The sequence below is a fragment of the Orycteropus afer genome, unplaced genomic scaffold (assembly GCF_000298275.1).
Source record: "Orycteropus afer afer isolate SDZICR_OR568_19922 unplaced genomic scaffold, OryAfe1.0 scaffold00136, whole genome shotgun sequence".
In the NCBI taxonomy this organism is placed as follows: Eukaryota; Metazoa; Chordata; class Mammalia; order Tubulidentata; family Orycteropodidae; genus Orycteropus; species Orycteropus afer.
Window position 1 is genome coordinate 325274 of NW_006921723.1, and position 10423 is coordinate 335696.

The window sequence follows — 10423 nt, forward strand, 5'->3', positions numbered from 1 at the left end:
GAAGAACTGGGCTGGGAGAGGTGGCGTGGTGCTCAGTGACTTTAGGATTCAAACTCAGGTCTCTAGGGCACCAGGCCCACCACTCTACCCATCCCTCTGCAGGCTGGGCCTGTCCTGCCTCCCCTGGGACCAATGCTGTGTCATCTGGGGGACCTCTGAGCTTCATCACCCTCCCCCATGTACCAAGCCAGTTGCCGCTGAGTCCACGCTGACTCATGGCAGCCACATGTGTGTCCGAGTAGAACTGTGCTCCACGGGGTTTCCAGTCACTGACTGTTTGGGAGCGGATCACCAGGGCTTTCTCTTCAAGCACCTCTGGGTGGACCCAGACCTCCAGCCTTTGGGTTCACAGCCAACTGTGTTACCGGTTGGCACAGCCCAAGGACTCTCTTCCCACCTGTGAAAGGGGACATTTGGGGGCAGTGAGTGGAGGATGTCTCGTGCCCAGCACAGGGCAGACACTCAGGAAATGAGGAGTTACTTTGTGGCCCTGATGCTCCCGGGTCTCGGAACTTCAGAAAATCCCCTCCTCCTTCAACACCCAGCTAATTCCGCCCAAGGCCCCCTCCCAAAGGCACAGAGGCCCAGACCCCATCCGCGCAGTGTGGAAGGTACCCAAGGCGAGAGATTGCATTTATTCACCCATTCACTAACTGAACAAGTGTTTGCCAGCACCTGCTTGAGCCAGGACTAGCTCTCAGGAAACCAGGCAGATAAAAATCCTGCCCTGAGAAAGTGGGGCAGCCCTAAGTCTCAAATGCTGCTCGCAGGAAGGTAAAATGGTGCGAGCACTTTGGATAACAGCTTGGCAGCTGCTGGAAAAGTTAAACACATGCTGACGCTTACAATACGACCCAGCCATTCCACTCCTCGGTATTTACTTGAGTGGAATGGAAGCGACAGCCATAGGAATGTTCAGAGCAGCTTTATTTGAAATTGCGAAACTGGAAACGCCTAAACGTCTATCAGTCAGTGAGCAGCAAACGGCCCATTCACAGCGCAGAGTACTACAAAGCAAGAAAATGAAGGAGCTGACCCGCTTGTTCAATGGTGCAGCTGAAGCTCAGATTCATGATGCTGAGTGACAGGGGGAAAAAAAAAAAAAAACGTTGCCATGGAATCGACTTTGACTTATAACGACTTCATAGGTGTTCTCAGGAAATCCCGCCTTTCTCCTGACGCGTCTCTGGTTATACTCAAACCTCCAACCTTTATGGTTGGCAGTCAAGCATGTCCATTGTCTGCCCCACCCAAGGAGTCCATTCTTCTGGAAGCTTTTAAGCTTTCTCAACCCTGCTAGGTCCCTCCTGCACCCCTCTGTGTCCTTGCCCCGCCCCCCCAGATTAGAGCCCGGCTCCTGGACTGCGCTCTGTCCTGGGCTGAGCAGGTCCTCACATTCATCTGCCCTTATACCTCTGATGATGAGGCCGAGATTCACCGCAGGCCCCGCCCCACCCCCCAACTGAGTCATACCACGCCAACTGAACCCTGCCGTTCCTCTCACAGGTGCTGCTACTATTCCGTTATCTCCCCACCCACTCGTGGCCACTTGGCTTCCTTGAACCCAAGGGCAGGGCTGAGATTTTTTTTTTTTTTTTTTTTTTTTAATTGAGGTGAAATTCACATAACATACCATCTGTGAGTGCAGGCGTCTGTGTGACCAGGATGCTGGACAGGTTTCAGGGCAGCTTCCAGATTAAGAAGGACTAGGAAGACAGGCCTGGGGGTCCAGTTCCAAACAGAAATCAGGCAATGAAAACCCAGAGACCACAAGGGTCTGACCCACAGCGGCACAGGACCTGGCAGTGTTCCATTTAATTGCTCACAAAGTCCCCATGAGTTGGGGTTGACTCATGACAGCTGATAACGACAGCAAAAGTAATCATTTTAAAGTGAACAGTACAATGGCATTTAGTACATAAACAATGTTGTACAACTGCCACCTCTGCCTAGCTCCAGAACATTCTCTTCACCCCAAAAGGAAATTCTGTACCCATTGGCAGTCCCTACCCATTCCCCTTCCCCAGCCCCTGGCAGCCACTAATCTACTGATCTCTATGGAGTTGCCTGTTCTGGATGATTCTTGAATGGAGTCATACACTGTGTGGTCTTATGCACCTGGCTTCTCTCACGGAACATAATGTTTTTGGAGATTCATCAGTGGTATAGACATTAAGGATCAGGACTTAATTTCTCTTCATGGCTGAGTAATATTCCATTGGGTGGAGGGAGCACACAGCCCTTATCCATTCACCTATTGATGGATACTTGGGTTGTTTCCACGTTTTGGCTGTTGTAAATGAAGGTGCAATGAACACTGGTGTACATGTGTCAGTTTGAGTCCCTGCTTTCAAGCTTTGGGTCCATACCTAGAAGTGAAATTGCTAGGTTGTATGGCAGTTCTAGGCTTAGCTTTCTGAGGCACCACCAAGCTGTTTTCCACAGCAGCTGCACCATTCTATATTGCCATATTCAAGGGCTCAAACACTGTTGTACATTGTGACTTTCAAGTAATCAGGACCCCAGTTCAAATCCAGACTCAACCAATGGGACCATAGCAACCTTTTCTTTCCCATGATGCACCCTATCTTTTCTGTTTGCAACTCCCAGTTCTGTTTCAAGAACTCCCTGTCTCCTCCTGTCCCCTGGGTCTGTTGGTCACCGAGCCCCACACTCCCCAGATCAGGGAGCATTTGGAAAAACAGAGGCAGTACCACTAGCTGGGAAAACCCTCAAGGAGAAGGCAGGCCTGAGACTTGTAGGGAAGAAGCAGAGAGGAAAGGGCAGTGCTGATGGCTGCCTGGGGGTCCCTGAGCCAGTGAGATTTAAAATACGTTTTTGCACAGAAATAACCCAAGAGCCCTTCAGATGAGGATAAAAAGGAACCTGTGTTTAAAGCCACAAGCCAAGTATTTAGGCAGCTGGCTGTGTTTAGCCTGGCTCAGAAGATCCAAAGCAGGCGTGCGGTTATGGTTGTATTCAAAAATACGTCTCCAAAGCAGCGTGCTCGGGCCTGGGCCGTTCGCCCTGTAATTCTCTCTCCAAAGAAGAGGCAGAGCTATTCCTGGCCAGGCTCGGGGACTGCTGTGGCCGCCGGGGCTCCAGGGAGGCCAGCCTGGAATGTCAAGCTTGGCCCGCGCCCTGCCAGGCCCCAGCCGTGGCCACTTGGGAGTTGACATTGAGAGTCTGTTATTATTGTACGACATTTTAATTAAAATGTGATTACCGAGGGGCCGTTGCAAGGCTGCCCAGCCCCGGGACCCCTTAACTAGAGTCCCACACACAAGCGTGTGGTAAAGTGTTGGGGGTGTGTGAGCTTCAGCAGTTTGATCTGATTTTAAGCTATTTGTGGGAGGGCTTTTTTTTAAAAAAACATTGTTTGATGTTTGCCAAATATAGCATGCTGTATTTCTATAAGCAAAATTCTGATTTAAAAAAGTACTCTAATTGGTCAGCCATGAGAAGAAATGGAGTTCTATTTCATGCTATGACGTGGATAACCTCAAAAACATGGTGCTTGGTAAGAGAAGCCGGACACAAATGACCAGTGACATGAAACATCCAGAGCAGGCAAATCCATAGAAGCCGGGGACTTGGGAGGGGGTTGGGGAATGACTCTAACAGGCACGGAGTTTCCTTTTGGGGTGATGAGAATGTTCTAGAACCAGGTAGAGGTGGTGATTGCACAACACGGTCAACACACTGGATTGTGCACTTTCAAATGGTGAATTGTGTGTTGAGTTTGACTTCAGGGTTTTTAAAAAGGCAATGTAATTGGGAGGCCCATGGTATGTGAGGGATGGAGGTTCAGTCTGAGTCCTACTGACCTGTTGGTGTCCAGCTGGTGGCCTTGGACCAGCCACCGATGTCTCCATCCTTGATTCTTCTGTGTGTCTGTGTGTGGAATGGGGAGGCTGAGATCAGGTCTCCGGGAGACCATGGTGGTCTCCTGTCCAGCTATCTCTCTACTGGCTCCAGGAGGCTGGCCAGCATTGCTGGAAGTGGGAAACCAAGGCCCAGAAAGAGAGTTAATTAACTGGGCTGCAGACTCACATGGCTGAACAGGAGTTTGAATCCCAAACTCAAATCCGTTATCCCCCCCTACCTCCCCTGAGCTCATCCACAGGGTCCCCTCACCCTGACACGTTATCTGGCCAGGAAAGGAGCCCACAGACACTCAGACCCTTTTCTGTCCCTGAGGAGGAGTGTAAATGGGACTTTGTAAAGGGAGATGAGATGCAATCCCAGAAGCTTCCTGGAGGAGGTGGCCGCTGGCCTTCCCATGTTCCTCCAGATCCCCCAAAGGCTGAGTGAGCAGAGAAGAAGTGACAGGGGTCCCTTCTCGGGCCTTCTGCAGGTACTTCCTTGGGAGGCCCTTCCTGAAGGGGCTCGTGGAGGAGACAGCAAGCAGGAGGGATCACCTGGAAGGTGGGCACCCTCCCCCCCACAGCTTCTTCAACCTCAGGCACACATAGCACTGCAGCTTATAGCAACAGATGTGTCACTTCCACATCTGTAAATTGGAACTAGCACCCCACACAGGGATGCTCCAGGCATTAGACAACTAAGTAGACGTCAGCTCACCAAGGTGAAGGGCGCAGGGTAGAGTCAAGGCTGAAGTTGGAGCCCAGAGGAACTTCTGCTCAGTTCCGGACCCTATGCCTGGGGGAGGCCCCAGCCAACCCATCACAGCACACTTCAGAGAAGGACTCCTGCCCTGACCCTCTTGCTACAGCCCTGGATGACTTCACATCACCTAACGGGTTCTGAACACTGAGCACTACTTTAAAAAAATACAAATGTCTAAGATTCTGATTGAATTGAACTTGTGGGGGCTGCAAGGAGCTCTGGCGGTGTAGTGGGTAAGGCACTTGGCTGCTAACCAGAAGGTCAGTGGTTCAAACTCACCAGTTGCTCCGCAGGAGGAAGATGAGGCAATCTGCTTCTGTGAAGACTTACAGCCTTGGAAACCCAATGGGGTTGCTATGGGTCAGAATCAACTCAAAGGCTGTGGGTTTTTTTTTTTTTTTTTTTTGGTTTTGGGGGATGCTGGAGACTCAAGATTCCATTTTATTTCTTTCAACATTTTATTTCTAAATTGTTGCAATCTACAGAAAATTTGCACTAGTGCAGTGAATATCTTTCTACGTTTCACCCAGATTTGCCAACCGCTATTCTCTCTTCATATCTGTCTCAGTGTCTCTCTCCCCATCTTTCCGTCTTTCATTCTCTCTCTCTCTCTCTCGTATGTGTAAAATTTCTTGAACCATTTGAGAGTACACTGGAATACCTTTACACCCTAAATCCTTCTCGAGCATCTTTGAAGAGCAAAGAGATTCTCCCACACAACCACAAGACAAACATCACACTCGGGAAATTTCACATTTTGAAACACTGTTATCTAATCTACATTCTCTGGCATCTGTCAGTTTGTTGTGCCGTGGTGTTTTGTGTGATGCTGGAAACCATGTCTACAGTATTTCAAATACCAGCAGAGTCATCCATGGTTGACACATGTCAGCAGAGCTTCCAGACTTAGCCAGACTAGGAAGAAATGCCTGGCACCTATTTTCCTAATTCTAAACATCAAGCAATGAGAACCTCAGGGATCGCAACAGACCTTTGTCCTACTTGCTTGCTTTGGATGTGTCACGGGGAAGGGTCAGTCACGTGGTTGGTGAAGCCGAGGGCCAGTGAGGCTGGGATAGGTTGGCCTACTGGCCACTCGTAGCTGCAGAGTCCCCCACACGCAAGGTACACAGGGCTTACTTGTGCTTACTGACTAAACTATAGTGAATAATTTCACATGTTTTTCACCACTTCACAGCTTAGTAAAGAAGCAGGAGTGAGCTCCTCACCTTGCTTCCTGGGGACTCAGTCCCTGCCAGGGCCTGTAAATTTGAACAGAGGCCTTGATGCTGTAGAAAGGGGCTGGGGGGTTTGGGAGAGAGACAGATGCCAGCCCTACCTAGAAGCAGAATCCTTCATGTGGTGAAAAATGCGAAATTGTCGGTACAGATTAGTAAGGAAGCACAAGTACGCCTGTGCTTACCTTGCTTATTGGGTAGTCTGACGTTAGCCGCAATGGTTGTTGGAACGTGACTGCGTTGTGACAATTCCACAGGACTGGGTGGCATTTTGTACGTGGGGTCCAGGTGAGTGGGAGCCAACTCAACAGCAGCTAATGGCCACAAGGATCTGCATGCTGTGGTCAAATTGTCACCTGGCCCAGTAATACCCTTTAAGGCAACTTTTCCTTTGTTATTCAGGCTCCCCAGGCTCTCCCACCAGGTGTAGCTGTTAAGTTCTTTTGCCTCCTACTCAGGGACATTCCTCACCTTCCTAGTCTTCACAGCTTTGATGACCTGGGGAGTCTGGGTGCAGAGGGTCTGTATCTCTTTGTGACCTGGTGCAGGTGGTGTGTCTTCGGTGGCAGCCACAGAAGCGACGTCCATTTGTCCCCCTGCTGTTGATGTTAACTGCAGCCGTGTGGTTCAGGTGGTGGAATTGATAGTTTAAAAAACTCCCGAGCTCGCTGCAGCAGCGCATATACTAAAATTGGATGATTAGCATGGCCCCTGCTCAAGGATGACACGCAAATTCGTGAAGTGTTCCATATTTTTAGGGCCCCAAATTGTGCACATAAGATATAGACGACAGAGGCTAATACCAGTATATCCACAAAACTGCATTACCATTAACACCAAACACCAGGCTACAGATAAATACATAGACAACTGAGAAGATCAGATGGAGGTCAGTGAGCAGGAATATACTCAGACCAATGATAGAGTCAGCTGAGGCTAATCTTGCACAGATACTACTGATGATACAAAATACTCACAATCATTACTAAACAAGCAAAAGAAGACAGACACAGAGCTATCCCTCACAGACAGCCAGACACCGTGGGCGAGAGATCCACCAGATCTGCCGACTCAGGACCATAGTACTGGGGCCACCAGACTCAACTGGCACAACAAAAATCTTGTTCCACAACCTACTTTGGTGAGAAGTGACTGGAGTCTTAAAAGCTTTCGAGTGGCCATCTAAGATCCAGCTAATGGTCTATCATCAGAAGCAAAGAAGAGTGAAGAAAACCAAGGGCTTTTGGAAACAATCAGCCCCAGGATATGATGGACCTCGAGACCAGAAGAACTAGATGGTGCCCGGCTACCAATGCCAACCACTCAGGAAGGGATCAAAACTGGAGATCCTGGATAGAGTGGGAGGAAAAACGTGGAACAAAATCCAAAAACACAACAATGACCAGAATTACTGGTTGGATGGAGTCTGGTGGGACACCCAAGAGTATGGCCCTGAGATACACTTCCAGACTGGGATAAAACTCACTCCCAAGGGCTGGGCTCTCAGGGCAACACAGTAATAAGACTTACATGCAGACCACCAACCCAGGGCGATGCACCCATATACTCTTTGGAGATACATCCCTTGGAGCAATCAACCATGGGGGCCAGAGGGTCAGCATTCACATGGAGAGAAAGCTGGACAGACAGGAGTACATAACTAAGAAGGGCACGGGGGGTGGAGTTGTCACTGGGAAGGGAGAGGAGGAGAGTGGGTTAGGGTAGGGGATGGTAATTGGGGAGTGAAACCAAATGTTTATGAAATGTTGAATGTAAAACAAATTCTGCTCTGTAAATTTGCACCTAAAGCACAATGAAACACATAAGTAAAAAAATAACTCCCTCAAACCAAAAAACCCAACTCAGTGTTGTTGAGTTGAATTCTGAGTCACAGTGACTCGATGTGAGACAGAGTAGAACCGCTCCACAGGGGTTTTTTGGCTGTAATCTTTATGGAAGCAGATTGCCAGGCCTTTCATCCATGGCACAGCTAGGTAGGTTTGAACCGCCAACCTCTGGGTTAGCAGTCAAGTGCAGACTGCTAGTGTGCAGAAGTAAGCAGGGCTGGGAACTATGTGCTTTGATCTGTTCTCTGCAAAGGCAGAAAAAGTTACCAAGCCCCTCTAGCTCCCTTCTCTTCCATCTCAGGACTCCCTCACCCTGGTGTCATATCTGACCAAGCAAGGGGTCCCCAGAGGGTTGAGACTGTTCCCTGGCCCCAAGGAGGGATGTAAAGGGAACACAATCCCAGAGGCTTCCTGGAGGAGGTGGCCCTGAGCCACGCCCTGCAAATGAGAGGCTCTATCACCCCTGTGTGCCCAGTGCCACCCCAGGGCCCAGGGTCATGCTAGAAAGTCTATAGGGACTTTGCTTTAAGCTCCCCCTGAAGGACAGCCCAGGGGACTCTCTGCCTGCCCTCATCTGTTTAGGCTTATTTGTGATATCTGATTTGTGGTGATTTTCCTGCAGAGTGGGCGACCATACTCATTTTCCCATCATGGGGACCAGACGTCTCTGCGTCCTCCGAACTTTACCATCTCCGGGCGATAGGGCCAGATTCTTTTATCTTGTCCCCAAGCTTTGGAGTTGGAACCACAGCTATTTGGGAATCGGAGAGCTGTAATTTCTGCTGCTCGGAGGGGCCTGTGGGGTGAGCCATCCTGAGGGCCCAAGGCAGGGAGCAGGGGGACAGCCTGCTGGCTTCTCTCGCTGAGCCTCAGTTTACCCATCTACCAAAGAGGCGAAAAAGACCTCTTCAAGGTGTTTTTTTAAAAAAGCAAAGATGTCACTTTGACAACTAAGGTGTGCAGCTGACCCAAGCAAGCACACTTTTCAACTGTCTCACACACGTGCAGAAGCTAGACAATGAAAAAGGAAGACTGGAGAATGGATGCATTTGCATTCCAGGGCTGATGAAGAATTATTGAATGTTCCATGGGCTGCCAGGAGCATGAACCAATCTGTCTTGGAGGAAATACAGCCAGAATGCTCCTTAGAAGCAAGGGTGGTGAGAACTCATCTCATTTATTTCAGTCATGTCGTCAGCACAGACCAGTCACTGGAGAAGGACATCATGGTGGGGAGGGTGGAGGGTCAGTGAACATGAGGAAACCCTCCAGGAGACGGACTGACACGGTGGCCGCAACACTGGGCTCAAACATGCCAACAATCCTGAAGATGGTGCAGGGACCATTGTCGTTCTGTTGTCTGTGAGGCCGTCAGGAGCTGGAGCCAACTGGAAGGCACCAACCACAGCAAAGCGTGAGTAATTCACACCTCCCCGGAGCGAGCCAGCGAGATGCTCTTCCTGAGTCGGCCTTCAGTCAGGGCCACGTCTGCCCTTGTGAGGAGGGCTGGCCTCCATGTCTCTCCTCCCTCCATCAAACCAGGTCAGGGGGTGATTCTGACCACAGGGGACGCTGGGCAATGTCTGGGGACACTTTGGGTCAACGTGACTGGGAGAACTTGTGTTATTGGCATCAAGCTGGTAGAGACCAGGGGTGCTACTCATCACCCCACAGTGCACAGGAGGGCCCTCACCACAGAGAATGATCGGGGTCCAAATAGCAATGTCAAGGAGGAGAGACTCTATGTTATTATTTGGGAAAAACTCCAGTTCGATCCCTGCTCACACAGCACTCCCAATGGGTTAAAAGGAATACTAATAATAGGAGCTCTGGTAGCGTAGTGCCTAAGGCACTTGACTGCTAACCAGAAGGATGGTGGTTCAAACCCACCAGCCACTCATCAGAAGGAAGATGGGGCAATCTACTTCCATAGTGATACTGCCTCGGAAACCCAAAGGGGGGTCGCGCTATGAGTTGGGTCCGACTCCACAGCACATAACAACAACAACGACAATAATAAAAATAATAACAGTCCCACTGCCATCATGTTGATTTCGAGGAGGATGAGAGGGTGTAAACCAGAGGGACCCTCCAGCCTCCGTGATTTCCTTCCTTTTCTCCCAGACTCAGTGTGTGGATTGCAGACGACCATGGAACGCAGAGTCTTTTGGGGGTCCGTGGAATCCCCAAACCCAGCGGTTCTTACCCCAAGCTGTTCTGTGCCTCCAGGAAACATTTGACAATGCCTTGAGACACCTTTGGGTGTCCTAAGATGATCTGTGGGGAGGGGTGCTACTGGCATTGAGTAGGTGAAGACCAGGGATGCCACTCTGCACCCTACAGTGCACAGGACAATCCCACCACAGAGAATGTTCCAGAACCAAAGGTCAGAGGTGCTCAAGTGGACAAACCCTAATGTAAGAGGACCATCTTTCAGGGGGGCTGGGGTGGCCTCTCTGACGAGGTGACATTTGAGCTGAGACCTGAACACCCACCCCCAGCCCAAACGAGGCTGAGGGCACTGCCAATGCACACATGTTAGGTCAGGGTGAGCTGGCTGGGGAGGAGTAGCTGCAGGCCTGGGAGGCTGGAGAGGGGAGAGGCAGGAGGCCACGGTGAGGAGCCAGGTCCCAGGGTGTCTGATGCAGTGTGGCCTGCCAGCAGGTCTGGAGCAGGGGACAGACAAGGTCTGGTGACACTTCAGAAGAT

The 10423-nt window shown here is 50.3% G+C and overlaps 1 pseudogene; it reads left to right on the forward strand.

Moving 5' to 3' along the window:
- The first annotated feature begins 6532 nt into the window (after window positions 1-6532).
- On the forward strand, window positions 6533-6623 carry LOC122150417 (annotated as a pseudogene).
- The last annotated feature ends 3800 nt before the right edge of the window (window positions 6624-10423 follow it).